At 39.2% G+C, this 27057-nt stretch overlaps 1 protein-coding gene across 2 annotated transcripts in view; it reads left to right on the top strand.

The window, feature by feature from the left end:
* The window catches only part of CPLX2 (complexin 2), a 149017-nt gene that overhangs the window by 55528 nt on the left and 66432 nt on the right, over positions 1-27057 (top strand). Inside the window, exon 3 of one of the 2 annotated variants that reach the window (XM_081318626.1) lies at positions 17975-18060. The exons of the other annotated variant lie outside the window; for it this stretch is intronic. The gene's annotated coding sequence lies outside the window, so the exon portion shown is untranslated. The remainder of the gene's footprint in view (positions 1-17974; positions 18061-27057) is intronic. 2 annotated transcript variants of the gene reach the window in all.

The raw sequence follows: 27057 nt of genomic DNA on the forward strand, positions 1-27057 counted from the left end.
ATTTAAGGAATTAGATCTGATAGACAGAGTGCCTGAAGAACTATGGATGGAGGTTTGCAACATTGTACAAGAAGTAGCAACTAAAACCATCCCAAAGAAATAGCTGAGGAAAGGAGGGAAGTGAAAGGCAAGGGAGAAAAAGAAAGATACACCCAACTGAATGCAGAATTCCAGAGAATAGCTAGAAGAGATAAGAATGCCTTCTTAAATGAACAGTGCAAAGAAATAGAAGAAAACAATAGAATAGGGAGGACCAGAGATCTCTTCAAGAAAATTGGAGAGATGAAGGGAACATTTCATGCAAAAATGGGCATGATAAAGGACCAAAATGGCAGTGACCTAACAGAGGCAGAAGAGATTAAGAAGAGGTGGCAAAATTACACAGAACTATACAAGAAGAAGCTTAACGTCCCTAATAACCACGATGAGTTGGTTACTGACCTCGAGCCAGACATCCTAGAATGTGAAGTGAGGTGGGCCTTAGGAAAGCTGAGCAACAACAAAGCTACTGGAGGTGACAGCATTCCAGCTAAGCTATTCAAAATCTTAAAAGACGATGCAGTAAAAGTGCTACACTCAATTTGCAAGCAAATTTGGAAAACTCAACAGTGGCCACAGGATTGAAAAAGATCAGTTTACATTCCAATTCCAAAGAAAGGCAGTGCCAAAGAATGTTCAAACTATCACACCATTGCACTCATTTCACATGCTAGTAAAGTTATGCTTAAAATCCTACAAGCTAGACTCCAGCAGTATGTGGATCGAGAACTACCAGAAGTACGGGCAGGATTTCGAAGAGGCAGAGGAACTAGAGATCAAATTGTCAACATACGTTGGATCATGGAGAAAGCTAGGGAGCTCCAGAAAAACATCTATTTCTGCTTCATTGACTATGTTAAAGCCTTTGATTGTGTGGATCACAACAAACTGTGGCAAGTTCTTAAAGAGATGGGAGTACCAGGCCATCTTATTTGTCTCTTGAGAAACCTCTATGCGGGCCAAGAAACAACAGTGAGAACTGGACACGGAACCACTGATTGGTTCAAAATTGGGAAAGGAGTGTGACAAGGCTGTATACTGTCGCCCTGCCTATTTTATTTATTTATTTATTTATTTATTATGGGACTTATATGCCGCCCTATCTCCCAGAGGACTCAGGGCGGCTAACAACAATAAAAAACCAACAGTACAAAAGTTAAGAAAAAAATTAAATAACAGCCCCAAATATTAATTACACAGTTAAAAATTAAAACTTTTAAAAACCCATCATCAATCCAGGTCAGCCTGATGGAAAAGGAACGTCTTGAGGTCGCGGCGAAAGGACCGGAGGTCCGGGGCCATCCAAAGCTCAAGGGGGAGTTGATTCCAAAGGGCTGGTGCTCCCACAGAGAAGGCCCTCCCCCTGAGGGTCGCCAGCTGACATTGTCTGGCCGACGGCACCCTGAGAAGGCCCTCTCTGTGTGAGCGCACTGGGCGATGGGGAGTCGTCCCCGGCAGCAGACGGTCCTGCAGATATCCCGGGCCTAAGCCATGTAGGGCTTATATGCAGAGCACATCATGAGAAAGGCAGGGCTAGATGAATCAAAAGTTGGAATTAAGATTGCCAGGAGAAATATCAACAACCTAAGATATGCAGATTATACCACTCTAATGGCAGAAAGTGAAGAGGAACTAAAGAGCCTCTTGTTGCGGGTGAAGAAGGAGAGTGTAAAAGTTGGCTTGAAACTTAACATTAAGAAAACCAAGATCATGGCATCCGGCCCTCTCAATTCCTGGGGAAGAAATGGAGGTAGTGACAGATTTTATTTTCCTGGGCTCCAAGATTTTCCTGGGCTCCAAGATCACCACAGATGGGGACTGCAGCCAAGAAATTAAAAGACACTCCTGGGGAGGAAAGCCATAGCAAATCTAGACAGCACACTAAAAAGCAGAGACATCACCCTGCCAACAAAAGTGCGTATAGTCAAGGCTATGGTCTTCCCAGTTGCATTGTATGGCTGTAAAAGTTGGACCATAAGAAAGGCTGAGCACCAAAGAATTGAGGCCTTTGAACTATGGTGCTGGAGAAGACTCCTGCGAGTCCCTTGGACTGCAAGGCATTCAAATTGGTCAGTCCTAGAGGAGATCAACCCTGACTGCTCTTTAGAAGGCCAGATCCTGAAGTTGAAACTCAAATACTTTGGCCACCTAAGGAAAAGGAAGGACTCACTGGAGAAGAGCCTAATGCTGGGAAAGATTGAGGGCAAGAGAAGAAAGGGATGACAGAGAATGAGGTGGCTGGATGGAGTCACTGAAGCAGCAGGCATGAGCTTAAAGGGACTCCAGAAGATGGTAGAGGACAGGAAGGGCTGGAGGAACGTTGTCCATGGGGTCGCAATGGGTCGGACATGACTTCACAACTAACAACAACAACAAATATACATATCTCTATATCTATATATATATACATATCTATATCTATATCTAGCTATAGATAGAGATATAGATAGATATAGATATAGAGATAGAGATATAGAGATAGAGATAGAGATATGGATTATAGGATGAAGATGTTTTCCCCAAAGCTTGATGTGCTGCTGAAAGTGCTCTCAGCATATAGAAAACCGCAATGAGAAGAATGAGATAATAAAACTGAATTACTTGGAACAGAAAACTGCCTCGTACCTGAAAAAGACTGCCACTTGCTGTCCTGTTTGGGGCTAAGCTTTGTAAGGGTCACTCTGAATGTGAGGGTTGCTAGGGTGGCAATCTAGAAAATTGTTTTGTTTCTGCAACCAAGAATAGGAATGTGCTTATGGTTTCTCCCACTTAGTGCTCTCTGATCCCCTCACTTACCACCCACTGCTGTTCTTGGGAAATAAAAGCTTTGCTTTTTTTTTTTTTGTAGTAGACAGGAGGCACAAAAGGAGAAAAGGGGCAGCAATAAAGCCAAAATTCCTGCGGCACACTCACTCTCTCTCTCTCTCTCTCTCTCTCTCTCTCTCTCTCTCTCTCTCTCTCTCTCTCTCTCTCTCTCTCTCTCTCTCTCTCTCTCTCTCTCTCTCTCTCTCTCTCTCTCTCTCTCTCTCTCTCTCTCTCTGTATTGCTTCTTGCACAAATTTGTGTGACATTTTGACCCCAAGCAAGTTTGGCAGAAGCCCTTCAGACAAGCAGAGAGTAAGCTCCTTCTGTGTGGGTCATAGTAACCAGGGGAAGAACTTTCATTATATACTGCTGTCTGTATCACAGAGAGCAAAAAAGCTGTGACAGCAAGTGGCAGTCTTTTTCATTCCTGAGCACCATTCCATGGGGTTGCCTCAATACCCAAAAGTAAATAAATGAACATCTCACAAAATTCTTGCATGTAAAGTATTTATGGTTTGTAATAACTATTTTATTTTTATTTTGTTGGGGAAAATGCCTCTTGGAAGTCTGGGAGGTATGGAGTGATCTGTAGAGTCTTAAGATACGTTTTTGTTGCTGTGACCTGTACCTGACCAGGAAGATGCATTGTTTTTCCTTGAGTCACAAATAGACAAACATAGGACAAAAAGATAAAACAACTTGCCTGTGGGACTGGCAGAGAGGCTGTGGGAGGTCGGAAGTAGAAGAGCTTTATTAGAAGTTTGAAAACAAAGGAAACTCTTGAGATTATTCCCACTGATTCTGGGGGTGGGGGGGGAAAGGAAGGCCTAACATTCTGTGAATCTGTGTAGGCCTTCCATGAAACAGACATCCAGAAATCTGAATATTTGGAAGTTCATTATTTTGTACTATCTCTGAAACTGTGGCAATCTTCTTATTTATCTGCCCCATTACATTTTCTACTCTTTTTTTTTGGGCTATCACTCTAGTTGCTGAAACATAGCAGATTTCCTTCCTTCCTTGCTTGCTTGCTTATGCAAGCCTTCTAGTGATGTGTCAGTTTATAATAATAATATGACAAGATTGTATCTGTACAGTGAAAACCGTTCTTTTTATCCCGTTCCCATCATTGTACCCCATTCTTTCTTTTCCCAGCTGGAAGTCTTCCATACTGTAGATTACAGCCTCTAGAACTTCTCAATCAGCATGGCTCCAGCTGAAAATCAGAAGGCACCTCTGGTGGGAAGCCTTCAGCTTTAAAAGTAAAATGAGGACCCAGATTGTTGGGAGCAATATGCTGACTCTATAAACCGCTTAGAGAGGGTTGCAAAACTGTGAAGCGGTATATAAGTCTAAGTGCTATTGCTATTGCTGTGTACAGAGCCCTGGGTTGGAAAAAATGGTCCAAACTGAAATAATCCCCTCCTGGGCATCTCTAATGATAACTTCTGTCCTGCAGGCAGATTCTTCTAAAGCATCTCAAGAAATCCTCTCATCTGGACTCATAACACTGAAATGTGAAGGTGTCTCTTGACTCAGAAAATCCATTTGCTTTGCCTCGAGACTTCAAACCAAAGTGAGGGTGGAAAAGGGCCTCTGTAGTGGGTAGCACAGAGGCCAAAACACATTTTACTAGTGTAAACAAAGCAATGTAAAAGAAAAAAAGTAGGTGTAGGTACTCAGGGTGAACTTGAAGATGATAATTTCAACATTCAACATTTTAAAAATCTTTTTTAGAAAATTAAAGGAACTTTTGCTGAGAAATGTACACCTTACTGAGAACATTATAAAAAAATAAATCCTGATATACACTGAAATATTTACAAGCAAATATGAATTAAAGAATTTGCTTGAGATTCTTTTCATCAATTTTGACTCTTGTGCTGACTAAAAGTAAGACAATTAATAATTCCTGTTAATAAATTGGCAGTTATTTTTACGAACATTCCTGCTATCATTCTGTCCCTTTGTTCCTAATAAAAGTTTGGGATCCTGAATTCCCAGCAGAGCTGAAAGCAGAAATGGACAAGATATTAAATTGCTACTGCAATGAAGGCATGCTTAAGCAAATGCATATCTTTATTCCAGATCCTTGAAAATTCCACATATTCCTAGTACTTCACTAAAATTCCTTACTTATGGGATGTACACACAATGCATCCCTCCTTAAGGTAACAGAAATGCCTTCAGTTTTTATGAGTGCTTGGCAAAACACACAGAGAGAGAGAGATCCTTGATCTTTTGCTACTTACTTAACAAGCTAGGGCAGTTGTTAGGAAGCATCTTTAAGTACTCAAGTGAAGAAATAATTATACTATGATGAAGAAAGAAAAGCTACCTCATAAATATCACATGTCATCAAGCATTAGAGAGAACAACCCAGGATTTTGGAAATGAAATGTCTGTGCCTGGGAGAAAAAGCCACCAAAAGATATTTCTCACTGTGAAGAAATAAACATATCACTGTGCATTATATATCATCTTGCCCTTTAAATTTCCTGTCCCAGGGGAACTAGAGAAAGCTAATAAACAAGCACCTTAGGTAGCATCCATTTAACTTTTTAAATTTCCAAATTGGTCCAGTTTGGGAATGCAGCACAATCGTGTGTGCTCTGTAATCTTGAGAATAAATAAATAACTCTAATGTAAAAAAAGTATCTGATACATAAACTACCCATCAGTGTAGTCCATCTTGTCATTGATTAACTATCCTGCCCTTTCAAAACAAAGTGATGAGGCTATTTATTATAAGTGGAGTTGCATAGAGCACAAGCTGAATTTCTTTACTTCATCAGAAAGCCAAATTTGTGCTTGAAATCTTGAAACATTCTGCACTTTGCAAAAGATTGAACATTACCATAAGAAGGTATTAAGCACCTAAAAATGCCATTCCCCTCACATAGCATATTGTATAATACTCCTGTCTTAAAATTGTTGAGGAAGAAAGTGTGCTAGTATTTTCACCACTGCTTGGTGGCACAGTGGTTAGAATGCAATATTGCAAGCTAGTTCTGCTGACTGCCAGAGTTCAATTCCTATCGGCTCAAGGTTGACTCGGTCTTCCATTCTTCCGAGATAAAAGGAGGATCCAGATTGTTGGGGACTCTGTAAACCACTTAGAGAGGTCTGTAAAGCAGTATATAAGTCTAAATGTTATTGCTATTGCTATTACTAGTATCTCATCTGTGATCTCAAATTCAAGCAGATTTCCTTTATTTATGACAATTGAGCTTTTCATTTCAATGTGAACCACTAAAGAACAACCATTTGTCATTGGACACATAGTAGGAGGGGAGCCACATTAGTTTATGGCAGTAAAAAATTAGGAAGATTCTGGTAACTTCAACTAACATATTTTATTAGAAGGCATAAGCTTTCATCAGCTGAAGTTCACTTCATCAGATAGTTCTGGGAAGTTATCTTTCTCCTTTTCTCCTGAGACAGCAATGCTATTTTTTTTTCTTAAATGTAAAAAGTCCCTTTTCAGTTTGTTGTTTTCTTTGCAAGTTACCTATTTCCAAGTATTAATAAGATATAGCCCAGGATAGTTTTCTAACTCATTGGCCCCCAATATTTTGGACACCAGGGACCAGTTCCATGGAGAGACATTTTTCCGCGCACCAGAGGGTTGGTGGTTTTGTGTGCTGCCTGCATCCTGAAGATGGGGCTTCACTTGTTTGCGCAGACCGGTCACTGGTATGCTATGGACCAGGGGTTTCGGGACCCTTGCCCTAACTGATAATACAAGAATTTCACTTAAATAAAAACCTGAAATGCAGACTGATAAGCCCATCTAGAGGTGGCTGGTTGGGTTGGTTTTCTGCCATCTTTCTGCCTGGCTTTATTGCTGTTTATTTGAGAGACTGCATTTCCCATCCTAAGCAGTCATCTCACCAAATGCAATTATCACTAAAAGGCAACAAGATAAAAAAAAAGCAGCATAAGTGGCTATGTGAAAATCTCTTTATAGATCAGCCTAGGGAAAACCACACAAAAAAGCCTCTGAAAATTGAGTTAACAAGTTTAATCCTTTCAAAAGATTAGGCACTTCGATAGTTATTTCCTGCTGTGGGCAGCATGAGGAGAGAGGAGAAAGTGTCAGTATTTAATGCCTAACACTAATAAGCTTGGGCTGACCTCTCAGGTTATTGCCTCAGCAGATGTAGTAGGTGGTTGAGCTTTGTCTCCTCTGAGAAAAACAGAGTCCGGCTTGCTTAGTACTGGATGGAAAGCTCCAGGGAGTTCTATGCCACATACGTGCATACTGTATGTACATACACAATCTGGAAAAAGGCCATGGCCAACAATTTATTGTTACTGAGAAAATGACAAGAATGTGCACATGTCACTAGGAATCAAATATGATGCAGCCAACTCTCTATATTTTTTGGATTTTAATCATTTTTTACCATCTACTCCTTCCATCTGCTGGAGAACAACTGGCCAACTTGATTGCTTGTGGAACTAAAAAACTGCATACTTCTGAAGAGAAGTGTGGAGGAAAGGTTGGAGGAAGGTAATAGTATGGAAACCAATTTGATTCAATTGTTGTTGTTGTTAGCTGCGAAGTCGTGTCGGACCCATCGCGACCCTATGGACAACGTTCCTCCAGGCCTTCCTGTCCTCTACCATCTTCTGGAGTCCACTTAAGCTCACGCCTACTGCTTCAGTGACTCCATCCAGCCACCTCATTCTCTGTCGTCCCCTTCTTCTCTTGCCCTCAATCTTTCCCAGCATTAGGCTCTTCTCCAGTGAGTCCTTCCTTCTCATTAGGTGGCCAAAGTATTTGAGTTTTAGCTTCAGGATCTCGCTTTCTAAAGAGCAGTCAGGGTTGATCTCCTCTAGGACTGACTGGTTTGATTGCCTTGCAGTCCAAGGGACTCATAGGAGTCTTCTCCAGCACCACAGTTCAAAGGCCTAAATTCTTTGGCGCTCAGCCTTTCTTATGGTCCAACTTTCACTGCCATACATTGCAACTGAGAAGACCATAGCCTTGACTATACGCACTTTTGATTCAATAGCTACCCCCAAACATTCATTGGTCTACCCCCAAACACTCATTATGGTCATTTGGTCAATCAATCTATCTGTCAAGCATGGGAAAATCAGGAGGTCCAGGCAGTTCAAATGTAAAACTTTATTGCAAGCTTATGCTCTCTACAAGAGTCTGAACTACTAATGGTCAAAGCAAATTGGCGGTAGATAAGAGTAAATGGAATTCAAGGTGCAGCCGACTTGGATCTCATGTGGGCATGAAGGGACATGAGACTGGTGACGTATTTGACTGTTCCATCTGGCTCAGTCTGGTCATTTCCTAGCTGGAGGAATAAAAGGATGGGAGAATCTGGCCCATTCTAATAACTGGTTTAATCTGTGAAAACTACTTTAATCAAAACTATTTTTTCTAGGTACTGCCATGATTACCATATCTAGCATGTCCACACAATATATTTTAATTGCCACCAGTAGTGTTGCAATTTACCATTGTCTTCTTCCCCTTAGTAATTTTGTTTTCCTCATGTTTTTAGAGCTTCATGTGCTTTCAGTCCCTTTATAGATTGTTCTTACCTTTACCCTTACCAGGAAGCACAATTCTACCAGTTGTTCCTTTCTGCACTAATATTACTCTAACGGTTGTTAAAGCAACTGATCCTTCTATATCAAGATGGTAATCCTCTGGAAGGAATTGTAAACTATCAAGTTAGTGAATATTTAGCACTGAGTGATGCAAATTCTGTAATGAAAAATAAATTAGATGACTTTCTAAATTCTACAAATTAACTAATGTGCGTGGTTTATTTTAAACTGTGCTAGCTCTGATTGCCCCAGGAAAGTAAAATGAGTCATCTAAGCTTTGAAGCCCCATGTCAGCATAATAAATTCCTATTGATAAAGTTGCATATTTTGTGCTCTAGTGGGCAATTTCTGCAGCCTACTGAGGTTGAAGACACTCATCCTTTCTCTCACTTTTGAAGGTACAAAGCAGGCATGTGAGCCAGCATAGCTGATCTCTGCAGCCATGGGGTGCTTCTAAATACCCGCGCCTGTAGAAAGGATCTCTCCCACCTTAGTCACTAATTGCAAAGAAAGATGGCTGCAGCTGCAGTTTGCAGAGGAAATCTGATACTTATATTTCCCAATATATTTGATGAAATACAAAGGCTAAATTAATATCTAGGAGGATATTTGCCCCACACATCTTGAACTTTAGAGCTAGAGGGAGAGATTTTCTTCGTAATATTGTTGAGCTTCCAAGACCTTCCAAAAGGTCCAAGCTGGATAGGAGGATTAAGACTAATTCAGAAACTTCCCCCTCAGTTTAAAGAAGATTTTGGCTGACCTTCCACTTTATTTGAGAGGCCTTTTTTGTAAGGGTTTTATTGGGGTTTTTTCCCATACATTCAGTAATAATTTTTCAACAAACGTGCTGAGTTTACATTCGCTAATACATATTTAATTCCTAATCCTTTATTCTTTACGCTAGCCATCGATAAGTCCCAAGTTTGATAATATTCTGTTTCTTCTTTTTCTTTCAGTCTCATAATCAGTCTATCCATCTCCCCCAACCCTGCCTGGCCCCCACAGGCATCCCTCCCCATGAGCAACATTGAGGTGACCACGTCCACTTTGGCCACACCCACTCAGTCAGCCATGACCACCACAGCCACGCCCACCCAGTAGGCCACGTACCACCTGGCACCCAGTGATAAATAAGTGGGTTTTGGGTTGCAGTTTGGGCACTCGGTCTCTAAAAGGTTCTCCATCACTGATATACAGCAACACCTCTTTTTTTCTGTTGTGCTGATGCATGATAAAGTTTCCCAATTTTGGGGTATTCCAACAGCTTATAATATTGGTTTTTTATATGTGTCTCTTGCAAACAAATTGTATCTGTATTTAATTACTGTAGTTTTTTTTATTAAAAAAATGTTTCTTTTTGATGGGGAGTTTAATCCATTTATATTCAGTGAAAAAATCATTTTCTTTCTCCATTTCAATTATTTATATTTAGGTCTAGTCAATCTCATGATCCTCTGTTCTCTAGCGGTTCCTTCACTCTCTTGATCAGATTTCTCTTTCTGTTCTCCTGTTTGCATAATTATTTCTTCTATTTGTTTCTGGTCTTTTCTCTCCTCTTGTCGATGTTGCACTCCTTCATCTAAGAATGCTCAATTTCTTTCATCAAAATCTGCTTTCCAAACTGAATCCAATCGGTATCTTATATTATTCCAGTTGTTTAAAATCCCTTCTGGCATTAACCATCTGAAATTTATGCCTTTTGCAATCAGCTTTGTAATTAAGAAATGATATTGTCTTCGAGTATCTCTTACTCTCTTGGATATCTGCTTTAAGACCACAATTTATTTCTGTATTGTAATGGCTCATCTCTAACTCTTCTCAGTATTTCATCTCTTGTTGTTTTCTTTATAAATTTTATATGCACTTCTGTGGGTAATTTGTATTTCCTTGCATAGCTTGAATTCATTCAAAATATTTCAACTATCTCCATTTGCATCTCTGCTCTGTCTGCTTTCAAAGCCTCTGCCAGGAGATCAATAATCACAACTGCTATATTTTCTTTTCTATCTTCAGAAATATTTTGAAATCTTAAGTAGTGTTCCGCTTTCTCCATTTCTAAGATCACCACCGTACTTTCTAAATTTTAGTTTGCTTGTTCTAATTTTTCATTTTCTTGTATTAGTATTTCCATTTTTTTGTCAATATCATCTGATTTATTTTCCACTTTTTGAATTCTTTGCTCATTTTTAACAATCATTTGATGGTGGACTTCAAATTGTGTCTTTATGTCCAAGATTTCTTCATTTAATTTATCAAAGTTACTTTTTGTCTCTTTGTGATTTTTTTGTATTGATTCTTGAAATAATTTTAATGTAGTTTGCATCTCATTTTAAGCGGTGCTTATTTTCTCATGCTGCAACATTGTTTCAATAGATCCCTTGGTTGTTGGGCTAGATGTTCCAACAGAGAGTGCAGAGGAAGTCTTTTTCATAAGTCTGGTGAGATTTGATGTACTCATTTTTCCAGCCAACTATCTTAGGCTAAAATCCAAACCGTAAAAGGAGCCAATTTCTTTAGGCTAAATCCAGTATCTCAAGGAGAGAAAACAAAAGAAAAAAAAGAAGAAAGAAAAAAAGCCAACTATCTTAGGCTAAAGTCCAGCCAAAAAGAATGAGCCAACTGCTTTAGGCCAAATCCAAATCCTCCAGTCGAGTCTCAGGCGTAAAACACCTGCTGTCTCCAAGTAATTCCTGTTTTAGTTATATCCAGAATCAACAAATATAATTGTAAAAAGTTTTTTCATTTGTAAACTCACAGAAAGGCATTTTGTTTACACCAAGTGTTGTTTCAAGGTCAAACACTTTCAAATTCTTTTATTATTTATTGTTACTGTAGTATCTTCTTTCACCACTAGATGTCCTCTTTATAGGTTATTTACCCTAGGAATTATATATAAAAAAAATTTCCACATCCTGTAGGTTAAGTAGTCTTTCTTTGAGTCAGTCTAAGTTCAATTTTTAAGAGTTCTTTTATATTCCTAAAATCCTTTCCCTTTCTGTAGTTGCTCACCGCTTTTAGGTCTCTTCTCATCTAGTCATTCTGGGGTCTTTACTTTATAGCTCTTCCCAATCAGGGGATCAACATTTTTAGGTCCAAAAGGAAAAGGAAAAAAAGCAAGTTCACCCAGTTTCAGCACGCTGTTGACAATCAGCTGTTTAGTGGAGCGCTGCAGCTCCTCACTTTTCTTCTGGCTGGTGACGACTTGGGCTGTCTGGGCTTACCAGGCAGCCTTTCCTCCATCCTTTTAGAGGGTTTTTTCAGTCCATCTGGACTGACCGCCATCTGGTCTGGACTCCTGAGGCATTCCTCCTTCTTCGTTTCCCCTCCAGGGCAACTTTCTGACCCCTTGGGGTTGCCAGGCAGAATGAAATCGGGCTAAGAAGCCGGAGCCCCAGCTTCTTCAACCCGTCTTGTCGAACACCAAACCGGAAGTCTTATTTGAGAGGCTTAATGGGATGTTAAAATGAGATCCCAACATTGCTAGGTCATGAAAGCAGCCATTATTTCAAAGATTTGGTTAGCCAGCAAATCCAGTTCATTTGTTTTATTCCTGTTTATTTAACTTTCCCTCTGCCTTTTCAGATTTCAACAGAAGAACTAGAAACTTTAAAGAAGAAAATTCTATATGAATTAATATATTCCATTGTCCCAAATACGATATGTGTGTGCATCAATTATTGACCTCCTGGAGCGTGCACCTTAAGGTGAGGTTATGGGAGATCAAGACAGCTGTTCTTAATTAACATGTAATATATTTTAGAGTAAAGTGTAGGCTTTCTATAAAGAGAAAAGAGAGCAGAAGTTGAAAGAACCTGTTGTACAGGGCATTCACATGAGAGAGAAAAAGTAGGAGGTGGTGAAAGAGAGGCTAAAGAGCTGCTGTGCCTTATGTTTAGAAACTGCCAAGAAAGAATCAATAATTCTAGAGATAACATAAAATCTGAACAACAACAACAAAAGAAATTTGGGGTAATAGTTAAGCCTATACCATGACAGATGGGCGGTTTGGTGGCTCAGCAGTTAAGGTACCATCCTTGTTGGCTGGAAAGCCAGCAGCCCAGGTTTGAGACCCAAGTGCCACGTGATGGGATGAGCTCCCATTTTTGCCCCAGCTTCTGCCAACCTAGCATGCAAAGGAGAGTAGATAAATAGGGAAGGTAATAGTGCTCAGGCTGGCCACATGACCACAGAAATGTCTTCAGACAGTGCTGGCTCAAAGGCCCTGAAACAGAGATGAGTACTGCCTCCTATAGTCAGCAACAACTATTGGAGTAAAATCTGCAGGGACTCCTTACTTATGGCAGACATGTCTGTTTTGTAACTTCAAGCACAAGAACCCAAATCAAAACATAAAATACTAAGCCCAAAATATGCAACTAAGAGTTACCTAAATTATGAAATTTATATGGCATGTATCATAATATATTCATCATGTAAGTGGTATAAATAGTGACAATGACATCATTTATTTAATGGATGCCATGTTAATAATTAGAACACTCACAGAGATTCAACTACTTGAAGAAGAAAAAGAAGAATATTAGCAATCACCTAAAGTGTAAACATAGCTGATATTTGCTATCAGTCTTTTTCTACTTTTAAATCATACACACCTTGTTGAAAGAAAAACTATGTGGGAGTTTCTAAAACATGAAAAAGATCTTGACTTGAATCTCTTGGTGACAATTTCTAAAGAAGGAACCCTCTAGATTCCTTTCTAGACATCAGAAATGTCTTCTGATTTCAAGGCTCTGAAGCAGAGCCATCAAAGCTTCCTTGAGGCATAGGGAAAATTCTGTAATACTGCATGGTGCACATTCTCTGATGATCTCTGAGCTAGGCGATTTGGCTGCAAACATTTCATTTCTATTTCGGGGGGAGGAGACATCTTCAGTGTGCTTTGAATTGTGCTTGTCTGTCAGAGCACTGGCCTTTAAATACCTTTTTGTGTGATGTAAATTGGTGTTGGTGTTATTTGTCCAGATGTTTCGGGCTGTTTGATTGGTTGTTGTTGCTGGGCCATAGTCTTCAGTGTTTTAAGTATCTATTTAAATACTTCAACCACAATCCCGAAGGCAGCATTTAAAGCAAACAAACAGGCACCCCACTACAGGGCAACAAAAATCGCAACTCCCCACAAGAAACCGGACCACATCTTAATAACAACAGCTAGCCAACCAAACAACCTGAAACCAGACCATGACTCAGAGGCAACCAATCAAACAATTTGCATCACACAGACATTACTTAAATTGTAATAGCTGTTAATAAAATATGAACAGATGCAGGCCTTGCCAAGGAGACCAGCCTCCTCCCTTGTACCTCAAAAAAAAAAACAGGAGGAAAGGGGCAAGAGTTTTGTCACTATCAGTTGCCTACAGATAGGTGTCTTATTTGAAAATATAATCCCTGGTGTAATTCTTAACCTTCATCTAATAAATGCTACTAATGAGAGCTTCTGGATTCTTAGCTCTTGGTTTAGGAGCAAGCTCAACATGACAGGTTTGGAAACTCACCCAATAGAATGGGTTCCAGATTTCCATGGAGAACTTCTCAGTGGATGAGAGTGGCATCCAACTTTGCTGGAAGTTATGGAAAATAGTTCCAAATTTATTTCCATAGCTGAAAGAAAGCACAGGGGTCTACAAAAGAAATTCTATCTCATCCTGTGACATACTTCAGAACCTTATTGGGAAATTTAGACAGGAAAACAATTATGTACTAGGTAATTCTTAGCATACACCATCTGCTATTCAGTTTGCCCCTAAGAGAAATAAAACAAGAGCCACAGCAGTGTTCACAACAAGTTATTTAAGCTTAGAGAAGCTTACTAATGGTTAGTGAATGGCAGCAAGAGAAAAGAGTAGTAGCATTGCGAATCTGTAGCAACTTGTACAGAGATTCAGCAACAGCATGCCATCTTGCACCACTGAGCACGCTAAATAAGAGTGGAAGCCTTCCGACCTTAGCAGAGTACCACTTTATAAATACAGGCAGTGTTTGTTTATCGACTGACTTGTGCAGCAACTGTTTGCCATTATGACGATGATGAAAAAGTAACTTGGCAACCAATCCTTACATTTATGACCTTCGCAGTCTGTAAAGCAAAGAAAATCTGAAGTAAGATCATAAGCACTGTCAGAGTTTTATTTAATGATCACTTCGCTTAATAACCAAGTTGCTGATCCCAATTGTGGTCACTAAACAAGGACCACCTGTAGAGGAACTGTGTGATGGTATGTGAGAAATGACCTTGGGAGACAGGAGAAAGATGTGCAGCCTAGGCCACGGACTGATAAGGGACAGCTCAGTCTGCAGATGGAGGGAAAGCATGGGAAGCTTTTCAGAAGCGACTTTCCTAGGCTTGCAAGAGTGACGTTAGCCCTTCAAGGTAATCCAAACAAGCACAATCAGGAGCATCAGAGGTTACAGTAAAGTGGGGCGCTCACTGCTGCTGGAGTTGGCTCACGGGAAGAAGACCTCTTCCCCGCCCTGTCAGTCTCTTAGTTCTGGTTTCAGAATAATTTTAAAATCTTAATCTGTGTCGTTTTAATGTTTTAATATTTTAACTATTTTTCTACTTGTTTTATAACTTGTAAGCCACCCAGAATCAGCTTATAGGAGAGATGGAAAGCATAAAAATTTAATAAGTAAAATAAACAGAATCTTGCAAGACGGGAAATATTTCTCCCCTCCTCTGTTTTTCATCTTAATCAAAGAAAAGAATACAGTTAATTTTGTTTCCACTTGGAAACCACTTCTGGATTTTGTGCTTGAGGTGGAAAAAAATGAAACTTTGACTTTGGGTTCTGCTGATTTTATAGCCTGTCATTATAGAAATGACTGGTATATATTATTATGTAAAAGTAAAAAGCTGAGGCTTACCGGTATTCTTATTCTGCACTAAAACGAAACAGAAGTCAATGCTTTTTCTTTTTCCTCCTTTCCCCTATATTTTTTCCTCCTCTACTTTTCCACTATTTTCATTTTTCTTTGAATTTTATACTTTGATAAACTAATGCAAAATTTGGAACCAAATCCCACATAAAATTACAGATTTCTACTTCAGCACTGTACAAATGCTGAGTTATTTATCTGGCAAGGTAGACTTATTTTGTAACCTATGCCACCTGTTCAGCATTGCTATCCACTTAGCTGTGTCCCAGAGTTGTTGTTTTTTTGTTTGTTTATCTGATAAATAGAATAGAATAGATTGTTCTTTATTAGCCAATTGTGATTGGACACCCAAGGAATTTGTCTCCAGTGCATAAGCTCTCAGTGTACATACAACAAAGAGATACAACATAAATCATAAGATACAATCATAATCACCAAACAAAGCGATAGTCATAAGATACCAATAGGAGTAGGTAATAGGAAAGATGGGGATGATAATAGTAATACAGTCCTACTACATGGTTAGGTATCCTTAGGCATAAGACAGTGTTGTGAGAATTATGTATTTAGCAGAGTGATGGTATGGGGGGAAAACTGTCTTTAGCTGCGCATCTCACATACCTGATGCTGAGCAACTTGCAAAATTAAAAGCACAAAATCAATATGACAAACTAACCAAAAACATAACAATAATTTAATTGTTTCTTTTAAAAAACCCAAAACTATAAAGTAACAGCTGTTTTGGTACTGCATTTAATCCTTTCTCCCCATTAGCTGCACTCCAAGATAAAGCTTATAATCCTCCAGCTGACTGCCTTACAATCATTTTAGGTCATGATTCAAATGGCCCTTTTCAGTTCCATTATTCATGAATTGGGATTTTAATAGTTGGAATGAGGCATGTTGCTGGCTGTATCAAGTTTTAATCACTACAGTCCAGTAAGTGGGAAATTGCTTGAGGTGCACTTTGATTCAAATTGATTCCAGCAACTATTTCCTGAATATATTATACAAAGAGTTTTGTTGGACCCTCTTAGTGGTGAACCATGTAGTCTGCAGTGTTGTCTAAAATTTGAAATTTAAATACAGCTAGTCCTTAACCTATGGCCACAATTGAGCCAAAAATTTATGTTGCTAAGTGAGACATTTTGTTAAGTGAGTTTTGCCCCATTTTATGACCTTTCTTGCTGCAGTTGTTAAGTGAATCACTGCAGTTGTTAAGTTAGTAACACGGTTGTTATCTGGCTTCCCCATTGACTTTGCTTGTCAGGAAGTTGCAAAAGGTGATCACATGACCCCGGGACACTGCAACCATCATAAATATCAATTGCCAAGCTTCTGAATTTTGATCACATGAACTTGGGGATGCCGCAACAGTCTTAAGTGTGAAAATCGGTCATAAGTCACTTTTCTCAGTGCTGTTGTAACTTTGAACAGTCACTAAACGAACTGTTGTAAGTCGAGGACTACCTGTAAATCAAACTTCAGCCCATTTCTCCCAGCAGGTGTAGAGAGGTATAGTAGTAAAAAAATTTAACTTTACTAAAACATAGATTCTGTGAGTGAAGAAGTTAAACGTGGTCTAGTAAGTTCCCCTAAAATAGGATGTGTGCCTGTACCATCACTGAAATTATTGGGTGTCAAAGGTATAATTTACAAGCATCATGTGGATCTTTGCTATTGGATATTCAGTTGCTTGTATGTCAACTCATGCTTCCACCAGTCCAACATCAGGTACTGACATGTTTTCCTATGATGATTCAAAATTTTATCTAAAAGAAATGTCATGAAAAAAATGAGAAAAAAATGAGAAAGCATCATCCTCTTGTTTGGGACATCAAAATAAAAGCAATTTGTCCAAAATACAAAAATATTTCGCCTTAAGAATGTCAGTCAGTAGTTTCCCTTTTTACCCTTTATTGTAATATTGCTACTTCAAAGCAGGAGTAAAAAGAAGAGCCTTTTCCTGGAGGAATAATCCAGTAAATGTGAATCTTTGACCTGTGCTGCAGTGTGGGAAGAACTTCGCCGCCCTAAATGGAGGCCCAGAGGGACACACGTGCCCCTCCCTGCCTCCATTCTCATCGACAAAGGCTTTTTGTAAAGACGGCAAAAAGCTTTGCCAACAGAGGGAAGGCTTCGGTGCTCCAGGCCTTCCCTCTGTTTGCAAAGCCTTTTGCCACAGATCTTGTCCAGAGAACAGAGGCCTAAAGTACCATGAGATCATGCAAGATCAGTAGCACGAGATCTCACACTACTGATCTTGCAGTATTTTAGGTCTCCATTCTCTGCAACTGCACCAAAGACCTGAAGCACTGATCCTGGACAAGAAACTGAAGGCTCACTAGATCTTCTCAAGTTGAGTGTCCACAAGCCCAGTGCCTGTTGAGACCCGCCCAGGGTAGGGGGAAATAGGCAGGGTGATTGTTGCAGTGTCTCTGCGGTTGTTCGTAAGGGTGAACAACTGACACGGTGCTGCAACATTCATAACTTCAGGACTGTGTCGTAAGTACTTGGGGGAGCTATGATGTTGTAACTTCAAACAGAGGCCCATAGGGACATGCGCACCCCTCCTGGCCTCCATTCTCGATGGTGAAAAGCTTTTTGCAAAGACAACTGGAGCTTATAGAGATACCATCTCTTGTCCCTGCAGGCGTTGGCAAGCCTTTGCTCAAGGTGAAACCAGGGCAGAGAGGCTGGAGAGTAGACAGCTCCCTTGATCATTGAGATCTACATAAGGTAAGTGACCCGGTCCTGTAGGATGGGGAGAAGGGAAAGAATGAGATACTTCAGTGGGTTGGAGGAGGTCTTGGGTGGTTACAAGCACTAGGCCCCCCGTGGCCTTCCCCACCCTGAGATATCTCGTGCACTTAACAACCGTGCATTTGATTAACGAATGCGTGTGCGAAAGCAGGGAGTGATCACATTCAAGTTACATCATTCACTCCTACAAATCCTCACATTGTGAATGTAGTCATCAGTCTCCATTACCTTTGTAACTCAAGGATTACCTGTAATGGCCTGCATGGGTGGTAAAGGGACCTTTCTGTGTTTAAAAAAAAATCTCTCCTTTTCCTAGACTGGAATATTGAGACTATGATTCCTTATTGCCAGCTGAAAATGTTTGTGGTACCTAACCTGGAATGTTTGCAATATATTTTCAGCAGTATTGGCAGAGTGCTAGAGAATGGGGGTGGGGGGGATGGTTAGGTATTATTCTGCAGGATTTCTCATTAGATTAAAGTTAAAGACTTTCTTAAGTTTAGTGTGCCTTCTAATGACTACCTGATTAGTCCATGTAGTTTCTTGGCAATAATATAGAAGTGCTGTTTGTCAGTACGTTGGACATTATGAGAGCCATTTGGTGTAGTGGTTAAGGTATTGGCCTAGAAATCAGGAGGCTGTGAGTTCTAGATTTCCTTAGGCATGAAAACTGGTTGGGTGACTTTAGACCAGTCACTCTTTTTCAGCCCACCCCACCCCAAAAAGAAGCTGTGGGGGAGGAAGGAGTAGGAAGGAGTATTACATATATATGTTGCCTTGCGATATACAGAAAAAGTGGAATAATGATAAAATGATTCAAAGTACAGATTGTGTAAAGAAGCAGAAGAAATAATAGCTCGTATACTCAGCTTGTGCAAGAAGATCACATAAACTGATCATAAACAATTACATAACAAAGTTGCCAAAATCATTCCCTGGAACATCTTAAAAATTATCATATACCAGTAGGGAAAAACTGGTGTAAACATATAATAGAAAAAGTCATTGAAAAAAGGGGAGGTTAAAATATTGTGGGATTTCCCAATATAGTCTGAGAAAATCCTGACTCATAACACACCAGATATAACTGTGATTTAAAAAAAGGAAAGTGTGGGTAATTGATGTAGTAATAGATAATAGAAGACAAAGAATTTGAGAAGATCACAAAGTATCAAGATATGAAAATCAAAATTGAGTGATTATGGCATAAATCAGCCATTGTGGTTCCAGTCAGCACACTTGGATAGCATTTAGAAAATCCATGCATTTGCACAATTTCCATCTTCAATTACAAAAGTACACTCTGCTTGGATTTGCACATATACTGTGTTGATACATTACAGTACCCTAGTTCTTGGAAAAAACTTGATGTGTATCAAGGCCAACACCAGCGAACTGGCAGCTGTGATTTCACACTGTTGTTAACAGATAATAATTGATTACCGGTAGATTTTCAGTAAGACTGGTACTGACCATTTAATTCATTTCAAGTGATAGATTGGTTGTTCCTAAAGTAGCCCATCCTATCTCAGGTCAGTTTAGGTATAACATAGCCCAAGTTTAAAATGCAGTTAGGAAAACCAGAGAGCTCTGCCATTTTGTCAGCTAGCATGGAAAAAAAAATCTAATGGCAGCTATAGTTTTTGACTATTTTTTTAACTATGCAGGATAAAATTTGCAGAAGAATTTTAGGTACAGTGAGGAGATAAAATGCATTGTATTTTACAAAAAAAAGATGTAGGAGTTCCAAGCTTCACTACTTTTTCTAATGCTCATGAGAGAAAATTTACAATGATAATAAGGAAATATTCCTATTACAGTACAAAGAATACCATTACAAACCTAAAATGGATATATTGAAGGAGTTTTGAACAAAGGAAGGATTAATGCTAAGAAATAATGAGACCTCTTCCTAGATGTGATGGAGCTGATTGAAGGGATGAGAATGGAGAGAAGTACAAGAGATTAATTCACTGTTCCTTTTTATAAAATAGTTGTTAAGCCAATCAGATAGCTAAAACAGCTCACAAAACATCATCAACATTCAACATCATCAAATAACTGTAAGAATAGAAAATAAGATGGATCAAACAGTAAAACTAAGACTGCCTTCCAAATTTCTGAAGCTGTCTCAAGACAAGTGAGTAGAGGCAATCGGAGGGATGGATGAGGGAGACACCAGTAACCATGTGTTTCCCAATCATAAGATTAAAACTGAGCAACTGTCATGGAAGAAGGGATGGGTTCTTACCAGAACAAGCTGTGCCCAGTTCCCATCTCCTAATCAAGGTAAAACATTTCTTTAATTTGAGGATGGAGAAAGCTTCCAGATCTGCATTCATTGGGGACCCAGCCCGGAGGATGTTATTATTTTACCCTGTCCCATGTTATATCCAGTGATGTTGCTGGGTATAGATTAATGCGTGGAGCTCTGTCACAGCTTTGTGTTTGAATTCTATATTTGATCCCAGAATGAGGAACAAGAGTAAGAGGTTTTATTGCAGCTGAACCTGCCATCAAAATGAAAGTTAAAATTCATCCAGCAGCTGTTCCTATCAAGAATGCCAAATATCCCAGTCATATAAATACTGAATTAACTTTCCAGGTCAGGTAGTAAGTCATCTTGTGAGTGGGCAGCAAATGGACCTCCTCTGATACATCTGTCAACCCATTAAATGTGGACAACGTGAGCACACTGCTGTACTTCAAAGCAGAATTGTTGGGGAAACCCAAATATCTGACAAATTGTTGCTCTTGGTAAATGAGAGAAAAAGGTACTGGACAGTTGACTTTACCTTGGAAAACAAACCTGCATTTCTACCAAAGCCAGATTTGTTGTCAAGTGTTTCTCATTTTTCTTTATCTTAGCCTAACATTAAAACATTCTGTGCCAATATCCTGAGGTAGGGCTTATATTAGTCGTATGCAAAAAAAAATCAAGCTAGGACATATTTTCTGGGTGGTTATTATTTTCAGGAAACACGGTACAGGTCTCATAAACCAGACTAGAAAGCTCTGTATTAAAACGAGAGAAAATGAAATTGGTTGGGCTTGTATTTGAGGAGGAGAGGTCCCCGGAGCTTATGGAGCAAAGGAACTGGATGAGGCTGTTGGCAGGCCCAGAGGAAGGGAGAGATGCTTTTGGAGGAACTGGAAGCGGCAGCAGCCTGCTCCAGGGGAGAAAAGGAGCAAGGCCCCTTTAAGGAAAAGGTAGAAGAGACAGGATCAGAAAAAGGAAAGGAGACAAAGATGTCGTGTAGGAATACAAGATTATTTGAGGCCTAATTCACATGGAGCTCCATTTCCATCTGTCCAGTTTGCCATCGTTCACTCCCTAGAGACTAAAATGGACATTCTGAAACTTGAGCTGGCCACGAACAAGGAATGTACTGTATATCAGAGGTGGTGACTCTTTGAGAGCTGTGTGCAACGAAATTTCATTTTGATATATGCCAATTAGTATACATTCAAAGTGACAATAAAGTTATTTCTATTCTATTCTATTCTATTCTATTCTATTCTATTCTATTCTATTCTATTCTATTCTATTCTATTCTATTCTGTTCTATTCTATTCTATTCTATTTTTAATGCAGTCTTACCAAGTTCACTTTTGTCCAGTTTATCTGTAAACCAGAGCAGTTGGATGCAAATAGTTAAATGTGATGAATTTTACAACTCCAGAAATTTGTTTAAATGTGTATATTTGTGGACAGCATGTACAAAACTGCGTACATTAAACTCCATAAGGATGCGTTTTTTGAGTAAAAATTGTTTTACAAAAATTGAACACAACTGTTGGACTGTAGGAACAGATCTCTTGATAAAATATGCATATTAGAAAAAGGGCATGTAAAATCTATCTAGAGGAGAAAGTACACACAAAAATATGTAATAAAGCAAAAGCCCCGCCAGGATGTGCATAATTTTCCTGTGCTGAACTTGGGGAAATAAGACAGAATGAATTTAAAATGGGAAAACTAAGCTCAAATTTCTCATGCACACTCCGACTTTAAGATTAGTCAGGCATATTTGGTTCTACATCAGGCATTTGCATACCATTAATGGATTATCTGCCCACATTGGAAACAATTGGGCAGATCTGCTATCCCTGGTGCCTTTCACTGTGGATGTGAACCATCATGTCAGTTTACAGATTAATCCAATTACCAAAGGGAGACCAAGGCTTTTTCAGGCAGAGTCAAAAATGTCTTTGGAGTCTTCCCAAAAACCAGCCAGCCACAAATTATCTACTCTCATTGGTCCATCTCTCCCACTACTGCTCCTCTCTCAACCTTTATATTGGGCATTTACTGTCAAAATTCTCTGTCACAAACCAGGTCTGCTTTTCCTCTTTCTCCCCTTAATGTGTTGCATCATTGCACATTAAACATTGTTAGACGGGTTGTCCCCTGACACCACTGGATGACATCGCCAGGGCTCGTTGCCTTGGAAGAGTGAGGAAGATTCTCAGGGATGACTCACACCCTGGACGGTATCTCTTTACTCTCCTACCATCCAGTAGGAGATATAGGAATATAGCCAGCCGTACCAACAGGCTGAAAAATAGCTTTTATCCGTGGGCTGTTAGGCTTTTTTAAATGGGACATAATCTCTGTGAACTTATGCAGAATTGACTTGGGAGGCCGGTGTGTGGTGTAGTTGGTTCACATGGTGTGGTAGGATGGAGGGTTTGTTGTCACTGTGTGTTGGGGGGAGAGAGCATGGGGGGGAGGGGAGGCTCAGCTAATCTCAATGTACACGTGTTCTACTTTGACAATAAAGGTTTATTATTATTATTATTATTGTTGTATTGTTATTATTATTTAGAAGGGATGTGGCCTTCAGATGCAACTATGAGCTTTTCCTTTAAAAATTTTATTGTCTCCTCTGCCACCACCACCACCTCCCAAAAGAGGTGTTCATTTTCAAACCCATTAAAGGGAAGAAAAAAGGAATGTGATGTGGGGAATGTCTGCATTTGAAACAAAGATTTTAATTTCCAAAAGGTTCTGGATATGGGAAACCTACAAATCTTATTAATCAAGAAGGGTTTTTTCATAATAACAAGACTTCCCCAGGCAAACCTCATCTCCATGTCAAATATTCCTTTCACATTAAGGAAAGGCTGCTGTATTAAATTGTTTATTTCATCTTAGTCATCATCCCTGATGCTGAGACAAATATTTCTACTCATTTTTTTCACAGCCACTCTGCTGAAGACAGAAGGCTTTTTTCAAGGGGGGGGGCAAATCCCCATTAAAAAAAACCTACAGTAGTGTCATTCCCAGTTACACAGAACAACCCACACACAACGTTTACAAGCAGTTATTTCACTGCTTGCTTATAAAGCCTCAAAATGTCACTCCTTCTGTTCTTGGAAAGTAATTTCATTAATTACAAATCACCTGTATGAGACACACCCGCAGAACAGTCTTTCCAATTTGGTGTCACCCAGGTGGATTACAAGCATCAGTGTTCTCAGTCTGTAATCTGTGATGGGTACAAATTGCACACAGGTTGGGGAAATAGAGGTAGATTAGTGTGTGGCAACATGGAATTTTACAGAAGCTTGTCATGAGCCATACATTACATTTATTTTACATGTTTGATTGCAGTACAAAACTTCTTCTGTATCAAAAATTTTCAACGTTAGAAGTAGCTTCTAATCCTTTTTACTTGTACTTTCCATGCATGTACATTAACTCTTACCGGTATCTCTTGCTAAGTTGTATTTCCTTGTCTCTACACTAGGGGCAATGGTATCCCAAATTTACAACTTTTTAATATAATTTTACTGATTTTTTAAAAATAAATAGTTCAAATAACAGCAATTGGAGACTAAACTCATAAATTGCATTCCAAACTAGTCCAAAACTTCTATGTATTTAAAAATAAAACAGAATGATATAGGCTGCAAAGAAAAAAAAGGAAAACATGTAGTTCAATAACATTTCTCTACTTTTTTTTACCGTAGTAAAAATAATTATATCATGGTTATACAAATTCAATTATTCAAATTTTAAACAACAAAATTAACCTGGGACCACATTTATCCATTGTTTGCAGTCTCAAGGCTGCAAGCTTTATTTGACAAAATTAAAGCCTTGCCTTTGTGCTTATTATAGCAATTTAATTCTGCCTGCCTTTGAAGACTGTCTCAGTTTTTCCTGCCTTCTCAGTCTTCTATTCATTTGTTAATTCTGAACTGGTATGATGCAGTAATTGAGATCTCAAGCATTCTGACACTCATCTTCGTACAAATCTAGCATGTTGGTACCTCAGCATGTTTGATTTACCGAAGTCTCTGGGTTCAAGAGCATCAGCATCTGAATAAGACCAATGGCATTTGGAATTGGGTTTTGTGCTGATTTGAGACACAGGAGAAGTTTTCTATTCAAGATATAGGACTTAATCAGGACTGAGGGAGAATGCATGCCTGCACAGAGAGCCCACTGTTGCCCTCTGTAAGAGGAGAGAAGTGTCAGTTGTTTACACTTCGTTCCAGAGGAATAGTATGTTGACTAATAAAAAACTTCAGTTTTCATCTATTGTCACCTTTGAGATATGTATAGGCAAAGCTAGAATTAATAAGCTTGATTGCTTCTTATTCTCCTTTTACACAGAAAGCCACTCAAAACTCAAGCATCGCTGCTCATCTCAGATAAAGATAGTTGTGAAATTTAATGCTCTGGTAACCTTTACAAAACCTTTTTCTCCTTTGCTGTCCATCAACGAGAGTGGCTGAGAGAGCTTTTTAACGGTTGCTAATTAGCCCAGTAAAGATGGGATTAATATTTCTTTTATTCAGCTTCCCTCCTGATGGGATATATCAGCAATAATCCAGCCTCAGACAGCCTATGGCTCAGAAGTCCCCACTGGGTAGATGTGATTGGGAGAATGGGATACAAGGTTCCTGGACCATTTTTAAGTAGAAAGAAATACCTTGTTTCCCTCATTGGGAAGTATGAGGTAAAACTGCCTCAAAGAATCAAGAAGTTTTAATTAGTTCCCAAAGAAATAAGCCTCTCATCCAGGAAGCTGAGCATCACCAAAGAATGAAAACCATGAATAAGGGTCACTTAGCCCTCTCCATCTTCACAGTTTCTCATATTCCTGCTATTTAGTTGAGGAATAAGAGAAAGGGAGACTTAAATCTTTCCATTTGCTCCCATTTAAGCTATTTGCTGCTTATGTAGGCGTGAGTATGAGAAAATGGTGCATTTGTGCGCCCACCTAATATGCATTTGATCTATGTGCAGTTGTATATATGATGTAGGAAGGCTCACAATGCTACTTATTTCCATTGGTGAGTCTGTGTCTTTGATTCTACAGACTACTAGCCTATTGCTCCCAATAAATTTTTATCAAGACAAACACATTCTTGCAAATGGAAAAATTCTCCATTTTGGATTTATATGAAGCCTTCCAGGGAAAAAGGACAAAGATTTCAAGTTTATTCCAATCTTACTGTGGAACTGTTAGATATAAAATTTTGGTATAACCTATTGTGGGGAAGGAAATTTAACATTATCATAGATGTTAAAACAATATTTGCTCTTCTGCCATTAAGTTGAGATTTGGAGAAACAGTGAGACTAGGATAAGCTTATCCATGATCATTTTAATTGTGTGCTGTTGGGATTTACATAGAATGGTTTATTTTCAGGCTAATACCCTGTTACTTTGAAAACTATAGATTTTCCTTTTGTCACAACAGAAGTACAAAGAAAAGCAACCAAATCGTTCCAGTTCATTAATATCAGATAGGTTCTGCTGTCCTTCCTAAAAGGAAGCCAATATCTTCCATTAATGGCTGTATACTAACATCTGCTCATCATTCTCTGTTTCTTTCTCGGAAAGCGGCTGGTAGCTGCTTTTAAATTTGACAAGGCATGAGTTTTCCTGAGCTGCCAATTATTTCATGTGGAGTGCCTTAACTGATGTAGGTCTTAAATAAATAGCAGTAAGGGAGGGGGGAGAGATAGGGTGGTTATGCAGATGAAGATTCTAGGGGAAGAGATTACAATCACCTTGCTAATTAACAATTTTAATGTGTTAAAACACCCACTGAGTTTATTCAGACCTCCTGAAATACCCTGAAATCTAGTGATGTTTCTAGCTTCAACTGTCTCTGTTGTGATGAGGAGGACTTTTTTTTTTGTAAAATATTTACTTTGAGATTTGTAATGGAATGATCCATGAGGTTAAAATACTCTCCAATTACTTTGCCCTTATCTTGAATCCTGATATCATATTTATGTGCATTAATTCTTTTTCACAAGTCTGGTCTGTTTGTCCTACATAGACTCCAGAGGAGTATTGTGGGTTGCTGTTGTTAGTTGTGAAGTCGTGTCTGACCCATCGCGACCCCATGGACAACGTTCCTCCAGGCCTTCCTGTCCTCTACCATCTTCTGGAGTCCATTTACGCTCACGCCAACTGCTTCAGTGACTCCATCCAGCCACCTCATTCTCTGTCGTCCCCTTCTTCTCTTGTCCTCAATCTTTCCCAGCATTAGACTCTTCTCCAGTGAGTCCTTCCTTCTCATTAGGTGGCCAAAGTATTTGAGTTTCAACTTCAGGATCTGGCCTTCTAAAGAGCAGTCAGGGTTGATCTCCTCTAGAACTGACCGGATTGAATGCCTTGCAGTCCACTATTGTGGGTAGATGGTGGCAAATACCACATTAGAGGAAGAACACAAGAAGGCTGCCTAGTTTTCTTACATTTTTGGCTATGACAGAAGAGCTTTCATCTTACAATCTTCTTTCTTTCTGGTTGTTTTTTTTTTGGTCTGGCTACATACTGTGTATGAATTTATTTGAGGGTATTTTCAAGTTTCATCCTTTGTTAATGGTTTTAATTCATGCTAGAATCAAAATCAGAGGGCTTCCTTTCTCTATGAATTCTTCTCTAGTCACAGCTTACATTGTGGATAATCAAGATTTTTTCCCCCAAATTATCCTAGTTTAGCG

The sequence above is a fragment of the Vipera berus genome (genome assembly GCF_964194415.1).
Source record: "Vipera berus genome assembly, chromosome: 2".
NCBI classification, from domain to species: domain Eukaryota; kingdom Metazoa; phylum Chordata; class Lepidosauria; order Squamata; family Viperidae; genus Vipera; species Vipera berus.